The sequence below is a fragment of the Rattus norvegicus genome, chromosome 15, assembly GCF_021556685.1.
Source record: "Rattus norvegicus strain SHRSP/BbbUtx chromosome 15, alternate assembly SHRSP_T2T, whole genome shotgun sequence".
Classification (NCBI taxonomy): domain Eukaryota; kingdom Metazoa; phylum Chordata; class Mammalia; order Rodentia; family Muridae; genus Rattus; species Rattus norvegicus.
This window is the reverse complement of record NC_141548.1, coordinates 13,204,637-13,226,383: the sequence shown is the minus strand read 5'-3', so window position 1 is coordinate 13,226,383 and position 21,747 is coordinate 13,204,637. Positions and strand designations below refer to the sequence as shown.

Sequence of the window (21,747 nt, the reverse complement as noted above, 5' to 3'; positions counted from 1 at the left end):
GCCCTAAAATTAGGGTTTTGCTTATATTGGTCGCTTGGGATGCACTACAAATCAAGGGGGAGGGGGCAACCAACAGGAGTCCCAGTAAACATTCAACTATTATCAGTAACAAGGGCCAAGCTGCCTGAGTTCTCTGAAGGGCTGTCCATGTAGCGGGAAAACACATCCCTGTGCCTGACACCAACTCCTGTCCTGTCATGAAATATTACCCAGTTATATAAGCCTCGGTATTATCCCAAATTATCTCAAGGACTTCAGGTTAAGCATCTTACTTCTGCCTGCAGGACCTTCAGACAGGGGATAAGAAACCAAGGGTGCTACAGAAGGCCTCTGTGAGCTTCAGAGAAGCCCAAGGGCACAGGAAAGAGTATCCAGCTTCAATTTGGGCCTGTGAACTCTTGGTTTTTAATCCCAGTCTTTTCTCCAAAAAATACTCTGTCAGCACACCACTGGCCTCTTCTAACCTCTGGACAATTGCTACTCAAAGTCATTTCTGATAATATCATATGCATCCACTAAGTAGCATATACAGTAGCTGGGTTATTAAAATCCATGAACGACATCCTGGGAAGTGGCTCAAAGTGCAAAGCTAAGTCCATAAACAGGGTTGTATTTGTTTGCAATGCATGTCATCTCTGTGAAGTATTTACAGAGTTCTGTGATGAGAATAAAACATACCTAAGACATTTGAGAGTCACAGATTCTGGCTGGTAAGATAATAGACATTTTGTTTTCCCTCTTGTTTCTTTTTATTTCCAAAAATTTCCATAAAGAATATATATTACTCTATAATTCAAAGAGGCAAATTTTATTCATTAATTTTTTTCAAGGCATTTGTGAGGATATTAGCTAATTATGCAAAATAACTTCAGAAAGCACATGACACAGAAAATTTGCTTTGAGCTTTAATATTGAAAAAAGAATGTCCTAATAAAAGTAGTGAAAAGAGTAACTACTAGGAAAGATATTTGACATTTATGTTGTTTCAATTCTCATATCAATGTTACCTTGTAGATATTGGCCTTGAGATCACCGTAGACATTTAAAAAACTGGGAATTATTAGGAAAATGTAGGCTTATTAAAGGAAAATGGTAGAATAGCTTTGGTTCCTCTTAATAAATCATTCAGAATTAAGTTCAATCTCTGGGAAAATAAAAAAAAGAAAGAGAAAGGAAGGAAGAAAGACCACACACACACACACACACACACACACACACACACACACACACCGAGAGAGAGAGAGAGAGAGACAGAGAGACAGAGACAGAGACAGAGACAGAGACAGAGACAGAGACAGAGACAGAGACAGAGTGGGGGGAGGTGGGAAGAAGGAACTTAGAAACTTATAAAGATTGGATGTGCTTTGAAAAGCTGATTTCAGCGGAGCAATGGTTAAAATGAACTCTACAAGGGTCACTTTATCCGATCGTGGAGAACATCACATGGGCCTTGGGGATTTTAAGCACAGCTTGCAGGGACAATTTCTCTGCATCTCTGAAATGCTGTTATTTTTTGTAACAATAAAGGAAGGCTGGAGGCAGGCATTTTAGCCTGCAAAGTCTTCATAGCTCAAAGAAGAGAATGAAGGGCCGCTGATTCTCAGACAGTCCTGTCACAGGCCATGGGCAACAAAGGATGGGAGACTTGCCCATTACCGCAAGCACAGCATGAGAAATGCAGAGAGCTCTGCCTTACACAGAACCATGTCACCTCATTTTATTTTGCTGTCAGGAAAGCCAAGGCCCTTCTCTTGTTTGTTAGTGTTGTTCGATTGCCAATTTCTCTTAAAGTCTTGGAACTCAATTAAGCGAGCTTCTAAGGCTATAGTCTGTCAGTTTTACACACTCTCTAAAAAGCTCTTCTGTTCTCTTTTTAGTGAATTTTTTTATTAAAAAATATGTAAAGAGAAAAAGGCTCTAGGGCTGTCACCATGAAAATCAGTGAAGGAGGGGAGGATGAAAACAAGGGAGGGAAGATGACAGGAGGGGAAAAGAAGGAAAGAGAGGCCAGGGAAGGTGAGGGGAGAGGAGGAAAAATACTCAGTGACCATGGGCCCATGGAGGGCAGATGCACTCTAAAGGAGGCTTCATCCCTTACACCTGGGCTGCTAATGTTCATTGTATGTTTCTGAATTAGGTAGTTAACTTCATAAGAATACCACATGTGGTGAGGACTCAGACATTGTTGGTCTGCTGATGGCTGTGGTTTTTGTTATGATGATGGTGGTGGTGGCTGGTTCAGTTACAAGAGGAAAATATTGAAACTGTGATCATAGGAAGAATGTTTTTCAACCCTCTTCCCTCAATTTGCTAAGAATTGTTCTGATATTGAATGATATTAGGGAAGCTAGGTATCCTGAGCTCCAGACTTTGGCGGTGAAATTATGACTCTATATGAAGGCTAAAGAGAGAGACATGGCCTCTTAGAGGCCATACCTGATTATATCTCTCAGAGGAGCCATCTGGTGAACAAAGTTGCAGCCCTGGCCAGGCCTGATATTATTAAGAGTATCCTGAGCCTGCAGATGTTAGGTGTCCAGGAGGAAGGCCCTGAACATTTGGCCTGATGACCGACCATCCCACTGAAGTTGTGACCATCAGAACTTTCCTCTGAGAAATGTTATTGTTGAAATGAAGAAACCCAGCAAGAATGGTGGATCGGAGTAACTCTAAGGTTGTAGAACTTTGAAGGAAACCCAAGTGCCTGGCTTGGGGTGAGGTTCTGAGTCCTTTGTATGTCCAAAATAAGGTTGTTACACTTGTCAAGGCTGCAAGGCAGAGCGGACATCATTGTTGTTGCTTAGCATCTTTCCTCCCACTTCTCACAGCCATGCCTCTGTCCTGTGCAAGGACAGAATGCCACACCATGCTCAGACAGAAGTACTCTGAGGTGAGGTCCATCAGCTAACCATGTTTTCCTGTGGCTCAGCAACCCAGATCAAGTCATTCCTTTGCCATCAGAGACTGGTTTAATGTTAGGCAAGTGAGCTAATTCAGGCCCAAATGACATAAGAAACTTTTGTTTTACTGTTAGTGCTGTAATTTTGCTTATTTGTTTTAGGGAAATTTGACAGGGCTCATTCTTATATTTGTAAAGAAACTGAGTGTAAAGTTGTGAAAGTCATTTTGTCATGTAGAGGGTTGGATCAATTGCAGCATTTTTTCCCCACTGTGAAAGCAGGAGGTCTGAAGTTGAAACACAAAGGAAGATGTTTCTTTACTTTCCTTGTAACTGTAGAAGGCTAGTTTGTCTTTGGTCAGAGAGCCGAGAACCAAACACCGAGACAGGATTGATGTGGAAGTGATTCTGCAGAGTAGAGATCACAGAGGAAACTGGAGTCTGGAAAGCAGTTGTGGGAAGAGGAGGCCACACAACATACAGCATACAGCATACAGCATACAGCATACAGCATACAGCATACAGCATACAGCATACAGCAGACAGCATACAGCAGACAGCAGACAGCAGACAGCAGACAGCAGACAGCAGACAGCAGACAGCAGACAGACGGCAGACGGCAGACGGCCGACGGCAGACGGCAGACGGCAGACGTCAGACAGCAGACAGCAGAAGCAGACGGCAGACAGCAGACGGCAGACGGCAGACGGCAGACGGCAGACGGCAGACGGCAGACGGCAGACGGCAGACGGCAGACGGCAGACAGCAGACAGCAGACAGCAGACAGCAGACAGCAGACATACACAGTGGTCATGTGTAGACTGGAGTCAATCTGATCCTGGAAGGAACTTCAGTGGGTTACAGACAATGCTTCTTTAACTTGAAACCAAGCGAACTGAGTTTACACAGCTCCATCTGCTTCAAGCTAATATCTGCTTCAAAGGAACATAAAATTCTAGGCACAACTTTCTGGACATGAAGGTCAGTCTCTGAAAGGGTTTCAAATATGGGCTGTCAAGCTCAAGTCATCAGAGACCACGAAAGAAGGGCACAGACATGACACAAGGGATGTCAGTCAGAGGATAAACCCTCAGAGAGCTTCCTTAGCTCCCCTGGTTTTTGCATTATAAAAGAATCCTTAGTCAATTTAGAAAGCTAAACTCAGGATACAAAATCATGATGGGCTGGTGTTTGACTGTGTTCAAGGAGTATGTATATATTGCAAGGTCTAGCTAAATGCCATCAGCAACTTCAAGCATAGTACCCTCGACAGACTTCAGGATGGGGCTCATGACATTGGCTTCTGCTGTGTAGTTTTGCTGGGCTCTTTCTGACACACAACAGAGTTGGTCTAGGTATCAGTTAACTGGCTACAGAAGTTACGGAATTTCAGTTGTGAGGCTTAGCTACAAATGTCCCCATAATTCCACCTTTAAGGCTTCTGTGTGAGAAGAGCCAAGGTCTCCTTCCTAAATCTACAATCTCTCACGTCCACCTGGGCATGGATCCTTCAGCCCCAGCTCACAGTTCACATGGTAACAGTCGACATCATGACTATAATATTTAGCAAGAAGCAACTAGCTGGATAGCTTGACTATATTATTTTTACATTCCTTACCTGTAAACGTTGTGACACAAAATAAATGCTTGTTGTTTTAAGTTTGGGGTGATTTTTAATGCATTGGTAGATAATTAAAACTGTGGCAAACATCCACACGTTCCAGACATGTCAGCTTATTTATCTATGCCAATGTCCATCACATCTCTATATTAACTGTATTGATATCTTTATCTGGATATAACATTTTCTATAGAATAAATACACATCCTTTTTCTTTTACTCATTCTTTGGTGGAACACTCAGCATGTGTCAGGAACTGTGCTGCGTCTTTGAGACACAGTGATTGCCTCAGCCCTCAAGGTTCTTCATGCATAGATTACAGATTTTGAAAAACAAATTCTCAGATTCATCTCAGGCTTTCAGTAACTGGTAAGGTCCATAGAAAATGGCATATGAACCAACAACTCCACTTTCCTGAGCATTCTCTTGTTCCTCACCAACAGGCCTCTGCAGTTCAGAGAACAACGGTCTGCCTCCTTTTAATTAGTAGTTACAACTTAACACCCAGAGCAAGCTTCATAAAGGAATCTTTATTCATACATTTGTCAGTTCGCCCCTACTTCCTTCCCACATCCCTTGCCCAACACCTACCAGCTCCCTTCCTATCCTTGGTGACCCCATGCTTTTTCATCTCATATGGATTCTATCCCCCACTTTAGGCCTCTATTCCCCTTCTGTCACTCTCTTTCTAGTTTTATGACCCATAACCACTGACAGATGTATATACACACATGAAAAACTATATTGTCAGATCTGCATATGTGAGAAATGTAATATTTGTCTAAGTTATTATGCTTAATCTAACAATTTTCATCTCTATCCATTTTCTCCAAATGACATTATTTTATATCTCTTCATGGCTGAATGAAATTCCATTGTTTACATGCACCGTCTCTGATGTAGTCTTTCAGCTCTTGATGGACAACATCAGGCTGCTCAAATGTCATAGCTATTGTGAATGGTAGCACAATTCGCTAAATAATAAATATAGGGTAATATGGAAATGGCTGTGCCACTGAAAGAAATCTCCGGATCCATACAAACCTTTCCAAAGTTCTAATGGTTTACATTCTATTGCAGTACATGGATATTCATTTTCCAGAATTTTCCAGTCATAAATTGTGTGCTTATGTGGTCTGCTTCTTTCCATTCTACATAATTTGGGATCTACATCTTTCTGATTTTCTCTTTCATTCTCTCTCTCTCTCTCTCTCTCTCTCTCTCTCTCTCTCTCTCTCTCTCATCATTGAATATATATATATATATACATATTCAATGATTTGATTTTTGTTTTGTTTTGCAGAAGCACTCCATCAAAATCACTCCATCACAAGTCAGTCTCTTTAAAGAGACAACAGTCTCTTTAGCTGCTGATGGACAAGATGGTGTCATGTTCATGTTGCTTGTGAGCCTATGCTGCCAGTTCCCTTGGAGAGGGGTGATGGTCATGAGATAGGTGTGTGTCCCTCATTTTAAGAAACTCTCAGCATTTTCTGCAAGCTTCCCCACCAGGATAAAGAGAAGGTTCTGCTTTCACATATCTTTACCAGCAGGCAGCACGGCCAGTTCTTTGCTTTTGGTTTCTCATGGGGGGTGACAGTCTGTTTATGCAACTAACACCTTCCTAATGTCTACAATTGTGAGTAGCTTTCATGTGACTCTTTCTCACCTGTATACCATTTTAAAATACCACTTAAATTAAAGTGTTTCTCGTCCATGTCGGTGTTGAGAGCGCTGTTTTAACATCTAATTTTGTGAAACACTTATGCAATCTGGTTTAAGGTCCTTCCAAACATACTTTGGCTCATGTAAGGAGAATCGTAAAGAATTAAAATCAAGAAGTGGGGACAGTAAAGTCTGAACATGACATGCCACTACACTCCAAAGCATAAACCATAGCTGTGGTTAGCTGAAAAACATGTGCACAAGACTAGGACCACCAACACCTTATCATAGAGGAAGTATGAGCTCACTGGTCCCCTCCACATCCTGAGGAATTACACGAGGTTAAGGATTGTCAGGGAAAGATGAGACATTTTCTTCAGTGTTGTAGCCACTGGTGAGGTGCCCATGGTTGTGGAAATAGTCTGTCACTTCTGTTAGCAACCGTAATGTAATACACACACACACACACACACACACACACACACACATATGATATGCAGGCACACAACACTAACATACCCTAAAAGTATATATTGTGATCTATTCCACTTTGCTCTTGTCTTTGAAATGTTTTAGTTAATTAAAGTACTGCATTTCTATGTAAATATTAAACTTAATTTGTCAGTTCCTATAAAATATACTTTATGTATTTTATGTCTTGATATCATATTTTTTACATTAAGCTAAAACAGTCATAAGCACAAGAAAAGACAAATTAATATAACATTTAACAAAACAATCCTCATGGTACCTTCTATTTATCAATTAAATGTAGTGGTTGATAAGGATTTCTTGCAAAATACTACCTGTTTAAAGTCTTTATAATTAAAGTCATCTTTTACATAAAGTTTTCACCTTAGCTATGTATACATATATTTTTCTTTTTTATTGGATATTTCACTTACTTACATTTCAAATGTTATCTCCTTTTCCAGTTTCACTTCGGGAAACCCTTATTCCATCCCCCACCCCGCTTCTATGAGTGGGTGGGTATACCCCACCCACCCAGTCTCTCCTGCCTCCCTGCCTTGATATTCCCTTCACAGGACCGAGGGCTCCCACTGATACCAAAGCCATCTTCTGCTGTGTATGCTGCTGGAACAATGGGTTCCTCCATGTGTACTCTTTGGATGGTGGTTTAGGCTCTGGAAGCTCTGGGGTATCTGGTTAACTGATATTGTTGTTCTTCCTACAGGGTTGCAAAACCCTTCACTACTTCAGTCCTTTATCTAACTCCTCCATTGGAGACCATGTTCTTAGTCCAATGACTGGCTTCCAGCATCCACCTCTGTATTTGTCAGGCTTTGGCAGAGCTTCTCAGGAGACAGCTATCATCAAGCTCCTGTCAGCACACACTTCTTACCATCCACAATAGTGTCTGGGTTTGGTGTCTTTATATGGGATGTATCCCAAGGTAGGACAGTCTCTGCATGGCCTTACCCTTAGTCTCTGCTCCACACTTTGTCTCCATATCTCCTCCCTTGAATAATTTATTCCCTCTTCTAAGAAGGACTGAAGCATCCATTCTTTGTTCTTTCTTCTTCTAGAGCTTCTTGTGGTCTGTGAATTGTGTCTTGGGTATTCTGAGCTTTCGGACTAATACCCATTTATCACTGAGTGCATACCATGTGTGTTTTTTGTAACACGGTTACTTAACTCAGGATGGTATTTTCTAATTCCATCCATTTGCCTAAGAATTTCATGAAGTCATTGTTTTTAATAGCTGAGTAGTACGGCATTGTGTAATTGTACCCCATTTTCAGTATCCACTCCTCTGTTGAAGGGAATCTGGGTTCTTCCCAGCTTCTCACTTTTATAAATATGGCTGCTACAAAGATAGTGGAACACGTTTCCTTGGTATATGTTGGTGCATTTTTGGGTATATGCTCATGAATGGCACAGCTGGGTCCTTAGGTAGTACTATGTCCAGGAATCACAAGATTAATTTCCCAAATGGTTGTACCTGCTTGCAATCCCACCAACAATGGATGAATATTGCTCTTTCTCCACATTCTCGCCAGCATCTGCTGTTACCTGAATTTTTGATCTTAGTCATCCTGACTGGTGTGAGGTGAAATCTCATGGTTGTTTTGATTTGCATTTCCCTGATGACTAAGGATGTTGAATATTTCTTTAGGTGTTTTAAGACCATTCGATATTCCTCAGCTGAGAATTCTTTGTTTAGCTCTGTACTCCATTCTTTAAAAGGGTTATTTGATTCTCTGGAGTCTAACTTCATGAGTTCTTTGTATATATTGGATATTAGCCCTCTATCAGATGTAGGATTGGTAAAGATCTTTTTCCCAATCTATTGGTTGCCATTTTGTCCTAATGAGAGTGTTCTTTGCCTTACAGAAAAAACTTTGCACTTTTATGAGGCCCCATTTGTTGATTGTTGATCTTCGAGCATAAGCCATTGGTGTTCTGTTCAGGAAGTTTTGCCTTGTGCCCATGTATTTGAGGCTCTTCCCCACTTTCTCTTTTCTTAGTTTTAGTGTATCTGGTTTTATGTGGCAGTCCTTGATACACTTGGTCTTGAACTTGGTCTTTTCCCACTGGATGGTTTTAGCTCCTTTGTCAAAGATCAGGTGACCATAGGTGTGTGGGTTTATTCTGGGTCTTCAATTACATTCCATTGATCTACCTAGTTTCTCTGTACAAATAACAGGCAGTTTTTTATCACTATTGATCTGTAATACAGCTTAAGGTGAGGGACGGTGATTCTCCTAGAAGTTCATTTATTGTTAAGAATACTTTTTGCTATCATGGGTTTTTGTTTATCCCAAAAGATTTCCTAAATTGCTTTTTTTAACTCTATGAAGAAATAAGTTGGAATTTTGATGGGGATAGCATTGAATCTGTAGATTGCTTTCAGCAAGATGTCCATTTTTGCTATATTAATCCTGCCAATCCATGAGAATGGGAGATCTTTCCAATCTTCGGAGATCTTTGATTTCTTCCTTCAGAGACTTGAAGTTCTTGTCATACAGATCTTTCACTTGCTTGGTTAGAGTCACACCAAGGTATTTTATATTGTTTGTGATTATTGTGAAGGGTATCATTTCCCTAATTTCGTTCTCAGTCTTTTTATGCTTTGAATAAAGGAAGGCTACTTCTTTGTTTAAGTCAAAATTATTTCCAGCCACTTTGCTGAAGTTGTTTATCATGTTTAGGAGTTCTCTGGTGGAATTTTTTGGGGTCATGTAGGTATACTATCATATCATCTGAAAATATTGATATTTTGACTTTTTCCTTTCCAATTTGTATCGAATTGACCTTGTCTTGTTGTCTAATTGCTCTGGCTTGGAATTTGAGTACTATATAACCAATAGGTAGAAAGAGAATGGGCAGCCTTGTCTAGTCCCTGATTTTAGTAGGATTGCTTTAAGTTTCTCTTCATTTAGTTGATATTGGCTACTGGTTTATTCTACATTGCTTTTACTATATTTAGGGAAGGACCTTGAATTCCTGATCTTTCCAAGACTTTTTTTCCAAGACTTTTAACATGAACAGGTGTTGAATTTTGTCAAATGCTTTCTCAGCATCTAATGAGATGATCATGTGTTTTTTTCCCTTTGAGTTTGTTTATGTAGTGGATCATGTTGATGGATTTCTGTATTTTGAAACATCCCTGTATCCCTGGGATGAATCATATTTGATCATGACGGATTATCATTTTAAGGTGATCTTGGATTTGCTTTACAAGAATTTTATGAGTATTTTTGCATTGATATTCAAAAGTAAAATTCGTCTGATGTTCTCTTTCTAGTATCTTTGTGTAGTTTAGGTATGAGCATAATTGTGACTTTATAGAAGGAATTGGGTAGTGTTCCTTCTAGGCCTGTCTTATGGAATAATTTGATGAATATTAGTATTAGGTCTTGTTTGAAGGTCTGATAGAAATCTGTAATAAACCCATTTGGTCTTGGGCATTTTTTGGTTTGGGGACTTTTAATGGCTACTTCTATTTCTTTAGGGGTTATGGGATAGTTTAGATGGTTTATCTGATTCTGATTTAACTTTGGTGCCTGGTATCTATCTATTGGCATTTCCTCCAGATTTTCCAATTTGTTGAGTATATGCTTTTGTAGCAATAGATGATGATTTTTTAAAATTTTCTCATATTTTGTTGTTATGTCTGCCTTTTCATTTCTGATTTTGTTAATTTGGATACACTCTTTGTGCCCTCTGTTTAGTCTGGTTAAGTGGTTATCTATCTTGTTGGTTTTCTCAAAGAATCGACTCCTGGATTTGTTGATTAGTTGTGTAGTTCTTTTTGTTTCTACTTGGTTGTTTTCAGTCCCGAATTTGATTATTTCTTGCTGTCTAGTCCTCTTTGGTGTATTTGCTTATTTTTGTTCTAGAGTTTTTAGGTGTGCAGTCAAGCTGCTACTGTATGCTCTCTGCAGTTTCTTTTTGGAGGCACTCAGAGCTATGAGTTTTCCTCTTAGCACTGCTTTCATTGTATCACATAATTTTGGGTATTTTGTGCCTTCATTTTCATTAAATTCTAAAAACTCTTTAATTTCTTTTTCTATTTCATCCTTGACCAATTAGAGTGTTGTTCAGCTTCCATGTATATGTTGCCTTTCTGTTGTTTTCGTTGTTATTGAAGACCAACCAACCTTAGTCTGTGGTGATCAGATAAGACGCAAGGGATTATTTCAATCTTCTTGTATTGTTGAGACTTGTTTTGTGACCAATTATATGGTCAATTTTGGAGCAGGTACCAAAGGTGCTAAGAAGAAGGTATATTCTTTTGTTTTAGAATGAAGTGTTCTATAGATATCTGTTAAATCCATTTGGTTCACAACTTCTGTTAGTTTCTCTATGTCTCTGTTTAGTTTCTGTTTCCATGAACTGTCCATTGATGAGAGTGTGATGTTGAAGTCTCCCACTATTATTGTGTGAGGAGCAATGTGTTCTTTGAGCTTTAGCAAAGTTTCTTTTATGAGTGTGGGTGCCTTTTCATTTGGAGTATACATGTTCAGAATTGTGAGTTTATCATGGTAGATTTTTCATTTGATGAATATGAAGTGTCCTGCTATCTTTTTTTGATAACTTTTGGTTGATAATTGATCTTATTGGATTATTACAATGGTTACTTCAGCTTGTTTCTTTGGAAACCATTTGCTTGGATCATTTCCTTCCAGCCTTTTACTGTGAAGCAGTGTCTGTCATTGTCACTGAGGTACATTTCATGTATGCAGCAAAATACTGGGTCCTGTTTATATATCCAGTCTCTTAGTCTGTCTTTTTATTGGGCAATGGAGTCCATTTATGTTAAGATATATTAAGAAAGGAATAGTGATCATGGCTTCCTGTTATTTTTGTTGTTAGAGGTGGAATTATGTTTGTGTAGTTATCTTCTTTTGGGTTAGTTGAAAGATTACTTTCTTGCTTTTTTAGGGTGTAGTATCCTTCCTTTTGTTGGAGTTGTCCATTTATTATCCTGTGTAAGGCTGGATTTGTTGAAAGATATTGTGTAAATTTGTTTTTGTCACAGGACATCTTTCTTTCTTCATCTATGGTAATTGAGAGTTTTGCTGGGTATAGTAGCCTGACCTGATATTTGTCTTCTCTTAGGGTGTGTATGACATCTGCTCAGGATTTCTTAGTCTTTATAATTTATGTTGAGATGTCTGTTGTAATTCTGACAGGTCTTCACTTGACCTTTTTTCCTTACTGCTTTTAATAGTCTTTCTTTGTTTTGTGCATTGGTGTTTAATTATTATGTGACAGGAGGAAATTTGTTTTCTGGTCCCATCTATTTGGAGTGCTGCAGGCTCCTTGTATATTCATGGGCATCTCTTTCTTTAGATCAGGGAAGTTTTCTTTTATAATTTTGTTGAAGATATTTACTGGCCCTGTACATTGGGAATCTTTGCTCCCTTCTTTACCTATTTTCCTTAGCTTTGATCCTTTCATTGTTTCCTGGATTTTCTGCATGTTTTTGGTTAGGGGCTTTCTGCATTTTGCATTTTCTTTGACTGTAGTATTAATGTTTTTCATGGTATCTTCTGCACCTGAGATTCTTTCTTTCATCTCTTGTGTTCTGTTGGTGATGCTTGCATCTATAACTCCTGATCTCTTTCCTAGGTTTTCTATCTCCAGGGTTGTCTCCATGTATGATTTCCGTATTGTTTCTATTTCTACTTTTGAATCCTGGATGGTTTTGTTCAATTCCTTCACCTGTTTGGTTGTGTTTTCCTGTAATTCTTTAAGGGATTTTTATGTTTACTTTTTAAGGGTTTCTTTGTGTTTCTCTTGTATTTTTAATGGAGTCACTTATTTCCTTCTTAAACTCCTGTATCATCTTCATAAAATGTGATTTTAAATCCAAATCCTGCTTTTATGTTGTGTTGGGTTATCCAAGACTTGATTTAGAGGGGGAACTGGGTTCTAATGATGCCAAGTAGCCTTGGTTTCAGTTGCTTAGTTTCTTGTCATTGCCTCTCACCACCTGTTATCTTTTGTGTTATTTGGTCTTGCTGTCTCTGCCTGGAGCCTATCTCTTCTGTGAGCATGTGAGCATGTGAGCCTGTGATCTTAGGTGTGTTGGCCATCTTGGGAGATCAGCTCTCTCTGGTTGGAATTTTGTTTCAGAGAACTGTGCCACAAGGCTACCTCTTGGGTACAGGTGGAGAATTGAAAGACCCTGTCCCTAGTTGCACTGCAGTTCCTGAGTGCTGTAGCCTTCTGACAGGTTCCTCTTTGGCCAGCTATTGGAGCAAAAGTGTCTGTCACGCCTGCGAAGTTAGGAGTGACAGCATTAGTGGGAGACCAGCTCTCTCCAGGTGGAATTTGAGTCCAGAGAGCTGCTCCACAGGGTTAATTCTGGAGTGCAAATAGAGACTGAAAAGTGATACCTTAAGGATTCATTTGAGGGTCACCAATATGCAAGTCTTCTAAAAAAGGAAAATTCTGTATTTCATCATTTATTTATGTTTTGTTTATTGTTTGCCAAGGATGTCTTTTAGTTTTCAATGTGTAGATGTTTTATATTCTTTACCATATTTATATTTAACTATTTTACAGCTTGGTGCTTCTCAAAATACATATTGTATTTCAATTCAATTATTTCTAGTTTAGAAGAAATAGTTTTGTGCAGCATTGATCTTGATTCTCAAAGTTGCTTAATTTAATATTCTTTTTATTTTGACAGATTGTAAAGATCTTCTTTACAATCTGTCCTGTCAACCTATGGATAAGATGACTTTCAATGATCACTCCAATCTGGGTACTCAAAAAGTTCCCTTTCTTATTTTGAACTTAATTTTATATTTGCAGGAGAGTTGTAATGGTTATATTTAATGTCCTTTCTTTTATTTGTCACCATTTTAAATTAACTATAGCTTCATTTCTCTTGGGAGGGGCATTTTTGCAGCCATCTTTAGCACGTACAATGGTAATTCAGTAAGACCCTTCCTGCAGCCATGCTCTTGACACCAGCTCGCTGCGCTCTGTCTGAGAACTGTTTGGCCATGGAAGATATTGCGTTGTAAGTTCACAGTTCAGTGTTCTATAGCAACCACTGCAGATAGATGAGAACTTTGCTGCACTGACCTCTTTCTTCCCTCCCTTGAGTCCATTTTCAACTCCCTCAGCTATGATTTGTCTTTGAACTCTGGGAGAGCACGTGCACATGCCTGTTTCCACCCTTGCATTGCTGTTGCAAATACATCTCAGATGCAGACCCTTATCAAAAGAGCACTGGGCTCCTCTGCTTCTCCTTCTGGGAGTGCTTTTCTTCAGCTCATATGAGTCCAGTGTTTGATAATGGTCATCTTACCTGTTTGGGCAGGTTTTTTTAAAATTTGGTTTTTATCTAGGATAGTCTACTAATTTTTAGAGTTGCCACATTAAAGTAACTCCAACCAAGTAACAATGGGATTTTATTTCCTCACAATTCTGCAGAGCTGAGGCCAAGGTCAGGGTGCAGGCAGAGTTGGTTTCCCTGAGGCTTCTTGCCTTCTCCTTGTGTTTATTTCTCTTGGTAAATCACCAGTCACACTGTACTAAGGTCTGTTCTCAAGCTTCCATTTAACTTCTTTACTCTCTCAAGGCGCCTGTCTCTAAACACAGTGGTATTTTCAGTTAGGAGTGTGCAGGGGCTGGGTGTCAATAGGTGACTTTTTGGGAGTGGAGGTGACACAATTGGCCACAGTAAATAGTTCTATGATAGGCTGCTGGGCCCTGCAGTAGGAGCAGTTTGGAATATGTGCTATTTACCAGTCATTTCAAGAGTATGTTGAGACTGTCACTCACTTGATCACCCAAAGATTCATAGCAGATAGAAATTAAAAATGTCATGCTTGTCTAAAGACACCAAAGCTGGAGCGGTAGGCAAGGTTCTTCAAGTGCTGTAGTTGCCAATCAAAAGTACTTGGGCTGAACATTGGTGTCACTGAAGGTCCTGGCTTCTCTTAGGAGGGATTGTGTTTCTCTGTTGCACAAACCAAAGGCCTATAGATTATATTCATAATCAAATAGAACAGTGAGCTGATATTGCTGAACTCGAACTGATGTGTTTGTACATTTTGCTGGTCACACCTTTTCTTATATCAGGTAGCAGAGAAATACTAAATTGCCTATCACTCAGACACCAGGGATATCTTTCAGTTTTTGTTCTCATTCAATCTCTTACTTTGTTTAGAAAATATTTCTTATCATAATTTAAAACTAGCAAATTTTCTGATTTTCAAAGAAAGGAAATGCCAAATACTGCAGCAAACTAGGGAGTGCTGAGTGAAGCTTGCTGTATGTATGACTGTATGGAGAAGTCTCACTGCTTTGAGAGAGGACGATTTACTCATCAGTCTGATAGGAGAGTTCATTTGCTGTCAAGGGAAGTGGTTAGCTTTTGTTTAATGTTTTCCTGAGTGGCCATTTATCAAAGACAACTAATGATCATTGCAAATATATTATGACAAAATGTTTCCCATTTTAAATAATAAATTAGGGTAACACTTGGTATCAAGGCTTCAAAATTATATCTGATGACATGAGTCTTCTGGGTGGAACAAATGGTCAATATGTATCACAAAATATTTTACTATTCTTATGCCAGACCAAGGCTGTGAAGTATGGTTTTCACACAGTGTCTTCTTATATCTGGACATTAATTGTTGAATGAGCCTAAAGATTTCCATTTGATTAAAATTTCTTTTATACAATTGGCCCTAGTTTTAAATTCACCTTTCCCAAGTAATGTTTAAGCTGTTATCATTGAAATGTTAAAATTGTATTCACATCGCAAAGAAAATAAAGAAAAATAGTAAAGGTTCTTCCAGGCCTCAGAATACTGAGAGCTTGTCTGCCTACACCAAGGCTGTCTGCCCAGTTCTTCTAGACTAATATTGAAAGTGCTTATTGTTTGAAAGAGTAGATTCCAAGGTGGCAACAAAGGAACCGAGAGTTTGACTGAAGGATTCAGAGCCAATTAGTTTAGGAAGAGAACTCTAGAAGCAAGAATGAGGAGAGCAGATGTGTTACCAAGGGCAACCAGAGTGTGTGTAGACACTCCATTATCACATAACAGTGTATCCTGTGGCCCTCAGTAAGTAGATGTTTCAGTGACTTGACAAAGCCCTGTGTTGAGCATATTCATGTTTGTTTTTTCTTTCTTTCTTTCTTTCTTTCTTTCTTTCTTTCTTTCTTTCTTTCTTTCTTTCTTTCTTCCTTTCTCTCTCTCTCTCTCTCTCTCTCTCTCTCTCACACACACACACACACACACACACGTATCATGGTCTTTAACCTATGTTTAGGAATAATAAGAAGTTAACGATACTAATTAGCAATAAAATAGAATAGTTAAATCAATTTGTATGAACCTTGTGCTGTGGCATCCTTGTTGTGAGGATGTAAAATGACACATCCTGTGTAATAACAAGAAATGAGGTGACTACCAAAGGCAATGTTGGGCTATAATGTAAATGTCACTTGAACTCAAGCATTGTAAAAAGAGACAATGGATCTGATAACTCAACTGTCACCCAAGTAATCAATGATTAAATAAGACATACATCATGAATTCACTAGTACAAGTTCCAGACAGGAGGGGTTTATAATTCATACCACTGCTAAGAGCAGCAAAAGAACTTGTGAATTGCTTCTTCCTTGAACTTCCAATTTAACAGGTTACCATCATCATTGACCACTGGGCACAGTAACTGAAACCCTGACAAAGGAGTCAGTGTAGTCTGTTCGCCATTTAGACCCGGAGGCTCCATCCCTCTAGTCTACTGGAGTCTGCATATGGCATGTTCCCCTAAATATTCTTGCATTGGAGCTTGTCCCCTGCATCTCACGACACGTGAGTAGATCTGACAGTAAAGATGGAGCCCGGCTGCTTCGTTCCCTCCTTTGCCCATACTTGAACATAGGCTCTTTCTGCAGGCATTGTTGCCCCAGGACGCCAGCACCATATCCTTTGAGCCCTGCAGTCACAGAGAGCATCAACCACTAAGTCTATTTACTTTAGACGACCTCCCCCCATACAGAGTTAAGCCTGCTACGTCATCCTGAGAATGAAGGATTTCTTGAGCAGGTGAGATGGTTCAGTGGGTAAAAGTGCTTGGTTTGCCAAACTGGAAGGCTGAGTTCAATTCTGAGAACCTCATAAAGATGGAATGAGATTTATTTTTCTTTAATTGGAATTGGTTTTTTCATGCAGTCTATTGTTATTATATTTTCCTTTCTCCAACTCCTCAGAATTCCTCCATATCGCCCCTTGCACCCGGGTCCACACCCTTTTTCTCTCAGAAAACAAGCAAGCGTCTAAGGAATGAAAAGGAAAAAAGAAAAGAAAAGAAGGTAATACAAAACCACACAAATGGGAGTGCTGAGCAGGGCGAAAGAAAAGGAGCCAAAGAAAAAGCACAAAAAAATAATGTATCGGCTCAGACACAAACATTCCTACACAGAGAAGCCCCGTAAAAAACAAACGCTACCAATCACCAAGAAATTACGCAAGTAAAATAGTGTAGCCATGAAACCCTTATGCATAATATAAAAGGTATACAGAAAAAGATCATGTCTAGCTGTAATGTCACGTGACTCAGAAGGCTGAGGAAAGAATGCAAGTTTGAGTTAAGCCAAGGCCACACAGCCACAGTTCAAGGCCTGCTTGGACTATAAACAAAGACCTACATTAGGGGTCGGAGAATACTGTTTCTCAGACAGGATGCTGGACTTCAACGACCACACAGTATTGATACATTCATTGTTCACACATTTTCAAAGGCAAGCATGCATATATTTTATTTGTTGTAGTCATGTAATCTACAAACTCTAATCAGTTACTCTCTTCAACTAAGATGACACTGTAAAAAGCTGAAATTAGATATGATACACATTTTCCCAATTTTTGCTTAATTTTGTCCAAGTTGGTATGAAATAAAGTTCAACTGTAAAACTCTTAAAAAAATGCTATAATACAAGATTAAAGAGAAAAGGAAAAATGCATTGGTACAACATTTGAGACACAGAACCTCCATACATGTGTTGACATCATTTGTGTCAGCCATCTACTGCTGGGCAGAGGGCCTACCCTTAAAAGCAGTTTGTTTCCCCAATAAGACTTCGTTGAAGAAAACGAATTGTTATTTGAAAGTGGTTATCAATTAGAGATATCTTCTGGGTTAGGGGTGGGGTTTGTCTTGTGTCCATTTTCCTCTCAGCTCTAGGTCAAGAACCAGCATCATAAAGTCATCCCCATCAACTTATAAGCAGAATGCACTTTTTGTTGAAAATGCGGGACTCTTTTCCAAGTGTAAACTTGCTCCTGGGGAATGCTTTCCTTCTAGGAAGGACTGAACACCTCTGAGTAATGATATTCCAATTCCGATGAAAGACGGACATAAACTCTAGACTCTCTAGACATAATGCCATCTGGACTTGGGATTAATGGCCAGGATGGTGAAGTATTTAAAGCATCATTCTTAATCCAGGGGCAGAGGCACACATGCAAACATATTTACTAGACAGGTCTAGAGACTTCCTAATGACTTACCTCATAAGGAGTTCCGAGGTGCTACAATATTTGTAACCTTGTGCACAGATAAACTTGGTGGCCACTTACAAGCTATACCTTGATAGTGACAATTTTCCCATCTTTAAATCAGAGTAAACTCCATCTTTTAGTAGATGTAATTGGCAGACATTCAGCAGCATATAGTTATATTGTTCAATTTACTGGAATATTTCCAACACAGCTGGACAGCTATTATCACAAGCAATATGGGACCACATCCATCACAGCAAAGGTCTTCTCAGTCTCCATATGAGCTATGTCCCACATCTCTGTCCCACATCTCCTTCCCACGCAAACCCTCATCTAGTCCCTGTCACTGGAGATTTAAGACAATTAACTATAATTAGACTCATACAGTGTGCACTCTTGTTTTGTCTGGCTTTGTACAGTCAGTGCAATTATTTCAAGACTAATCCATGTTGTTATATGTATCACTAGTTGATCTGTATTCCCCAGCTGAGCATTTTCTGTGGTATTAATACACTATAATTTGGCCTTTCACCAGCTGGACTTCTCACATATTTGCTGCAGTTTCTGGAAAAAGATTCTGCATGCTTACAGAAGAGCCCTTATGTAGCTCTGTGCTTTCCTGAGGGGAAAGGCTTGAGATGGGCATTCTGCTTTCTCCGTGTTCTGATTTCCAGAAGCCATCAGAATGCTTCCAGTGTCACTACTCATTCTGCATCCCCTTCAATGGCATGAGAGCTCTAGGGCTCAGTTGCTGCTACCTCCCAGTCAGGGCATGATTTCCCCTTCAGAGAACCAATTGGGTTCCCATTGTGATCTAACTTTGCATTTCTCTGAGGACTAAGGATGTTCAGTGTGGTTTCTCATGGATTGTTTTCCATTTGTATATCTATGTGGTGAAGCACTTGATCTTCTTCCTTTCTTTCTTTTTTCCTTCTTTCCTTCCTTTGTTTCTTCCTTCCTCCCTTCCTTCTTTCCTTCCTTTCTTTTTTCTTTCTCTTTTCTTTATTGAGAATATCATATATGAAATGCAGCTCCTTTAACCTTTCTCTCCCCCTCTCCAACTTCTTGTGTGTATTTTCCACTCCCCACCCTAGTGTTATGACCTATTATTCTTTAATTATTATTCACACACACAATCACAATCATACAATCACACAGACAAATCTCAAATATATATGCATACACACATGCATATATATATGTGTGTGAATTTATGTGTATGTATATATGTATATATACACATATATATATATATGTGTGTGTGTGTGTATATACAATTCATTACTATTAGACTGATTTTTCTCTCTCAGCGCTATCTGTCTGTTACTCTTCATCTGGGGTGAGGCCTTGTGAAGTTTCCCTGTGTTGACTGGTGTTATCCTTTGCTGTCTTGTTTAAGGAATCATCTTGTTGCGATTTCATGGGTGCAGTATTTCTGTCATGTCTGTAAGACACTATTTGGCAGCAGGTGACCTGGTCTTCTGGCTCCAACGATCTTTCTGCGTCCTCCTCTGCCATTTCCCTTGTAGGTTTTGGTTGCATTTCAGGTGTATTGCTTGGGGTTAGGGACTTATTTTCTACATTTTGAACAGTTGTGAATTTCTGTGAATGTCTCTGTCTTCGTTATGGTTATCCTTGTTATAATAAAGCACCATGGCTGAAGCAACTTGGTGACTAAAGGGTTTATTTGACTTACACTTCTACATCACTTTTCATCACAGAGGACAATCAGGACAGGAACTCAATCAGAGCAGTGAACCGGAAGCAGGAACTGATGACGTCGATGCTGCTTACTGGCTTGCTCTTCGTGGCTTTCTCAGCTGGCTTTCTTATAGGACCCAGTACCACCAGCCCAGCGAGGGCCCCACCCACAATGGGCGGGACCTCCCTCATCAATCACTTATTTAAAGATGCCCTGCAGGCTTGCTTACAGCCTGATCTCAGGGAGGCGTTTCTTCAGTTGTGATTCTTTGCTCTCCAATGGGTCTGTCTAGCTTGTGTCAAGTTGACATAACACTAGCCAGCACAGTCCATGTTGCAAAATGAAGATTCTTTGAGGAAGGATGAGAGCTACATTTATTAGGCTGGACAGGTGGACCAATCTTTTCACTTTGCAGCCTGTTTTAGATATTGTTGATGCAGATTCTTTATGAGTATATGATTAGCAAATGTTTTCTCTTCAGCTGTTTGTCCTTTCAGTCACTTAATAGCAAACGTCATGAAATTCGATGAAAGTTCAACGTATTTATTGTATTCTGTATGGAGCATGCTTCAGGTAAGTCAGATTTGTTAATATATTCTTTTATTTTCTCCTCTCTTGCTCTTTCCTTGTACTGTATAGAATAAAGCTGAGTCTCATGTTTCAGGCCTGTAATCTCAATACTTGAGAGGTTGAGACAGAAGGATTCCAAGCTGAAAGTCTACCTACAGACTACAGAAGAATGTCCAAACTATTCTTGGTACTTTATTGTGATACCATCTCAAGATGGAAAATTGAAAAGTGCAGGGGATGAAGCAAGAGTGTTTGTCTATGTGCTAAATCCCAGATTAAAGAAAGAAAGAGGATATAAAGATAGGATGGCGATGTGGGTGTTCCTGGGAGAACTTGGGGGTAGAAAGATAATATATTCATAATACACTGGATATATGCTTGGAACGCTCAAAGAAAATAAAAGGTTTTTTTTAAATACCAAATAAATCTACTTAAAACCACTGAGCATGGTTTTCAGAAATATATTTTAATAAAATATCAATGCTGAAAAGATCCTGTATAGTTTGGGATTTTATGTCCAAACATAATAAATTATGGATTACCTTTGCTGTGGTGTGAGTTACTGATTAAAGATCTTTCATGTTTGAATTTGCAATGGTTTGATGATCGCATTGTGATGATAGTAGAGAAAATAGGTAATTGTGGTTGTAGGCAGAACTGACCTTGCTTTCTTTAAATAACTGGTCCTGTGATATTTACCCATGGCTCTCAGGCACTCAGCCAGATGCTGCCGATAAACGGTAATCTCTGACTAACATAATGCAAAGACAGGCAGATGTTTCTAGCTGTTCTGCACTCCCTGACCTAAGTCTTTTCCATTGCGGTGATGAACATTTCCTGTCAGCTTAATTTCCGTTTTTATCTCCCTCCTGAGCGTACTGCATCTTTAAGGATTTTTTATGATGTAAGAGAGTGGGCATTCAGCTTTGTCAATACAGTATAGGCTGTCAGGAAGCCACAGCTTCATATGGGAAGGAGACCCTCACCCAAAGTGGATCAGGAATCAGTGGAGGATTGCTTTCTTCTCATGGTCATGAACACTTCTGAGCCACATTGGAAGAATCAGGTCTCAGTGCCCACAGCACATGCTCAGACACATACCCTCAGGAGGCCTTCCTGCTTCCTTGTTTCATTACCCCATGTCCCTCCTGGCTGCTTTCTGTGATTATGACACAAATCGAACACCTGCACCCAAGTCCTTGTCTGGGACTTGTCTCTCAGGGGATCTCAGAGTAAGGCACTGGTTATTTTTATCCTGTTAGAGGCAATTAAATTTTACCAAGATT

The 21,747-nt window shown here is 39.4% G+C and overlaps 1 long non-coding RNA gene across 10 annotated transcripts in view; it reads left to right on the top strand.

The window, feature by feature from the left end:
- Positions 1-21,747, top strand: part of LOC108352885 (uncharacterized) — a 69,037-nt gene that overhangs the window by 35,749 nt on the left and 11,541 nt on the right. For 2 of the 10 annotated variants that reach the window (XR_015638230.1, XR_015638231.1), the window contains exon 2: positions 20,389-20,464. The exons of 5 other annotated variants lie outside the window; for them this stretch is intronic. This is a non-coding gene — a long non-coding RNA (uncharacterized LOC108352885). Of the gene's footprint in view, positions 1-16,324; positions 16,501-16,583; positions 16,735-16,898; positions 17,001-20,372; positions 20,465-21,747 lie in introns of those variants that run through there. 3 more of the 10 variants (XR_015638227.1, XR_015638233.1, XR_015638224.1) reach the window with 2 other exon arrangements.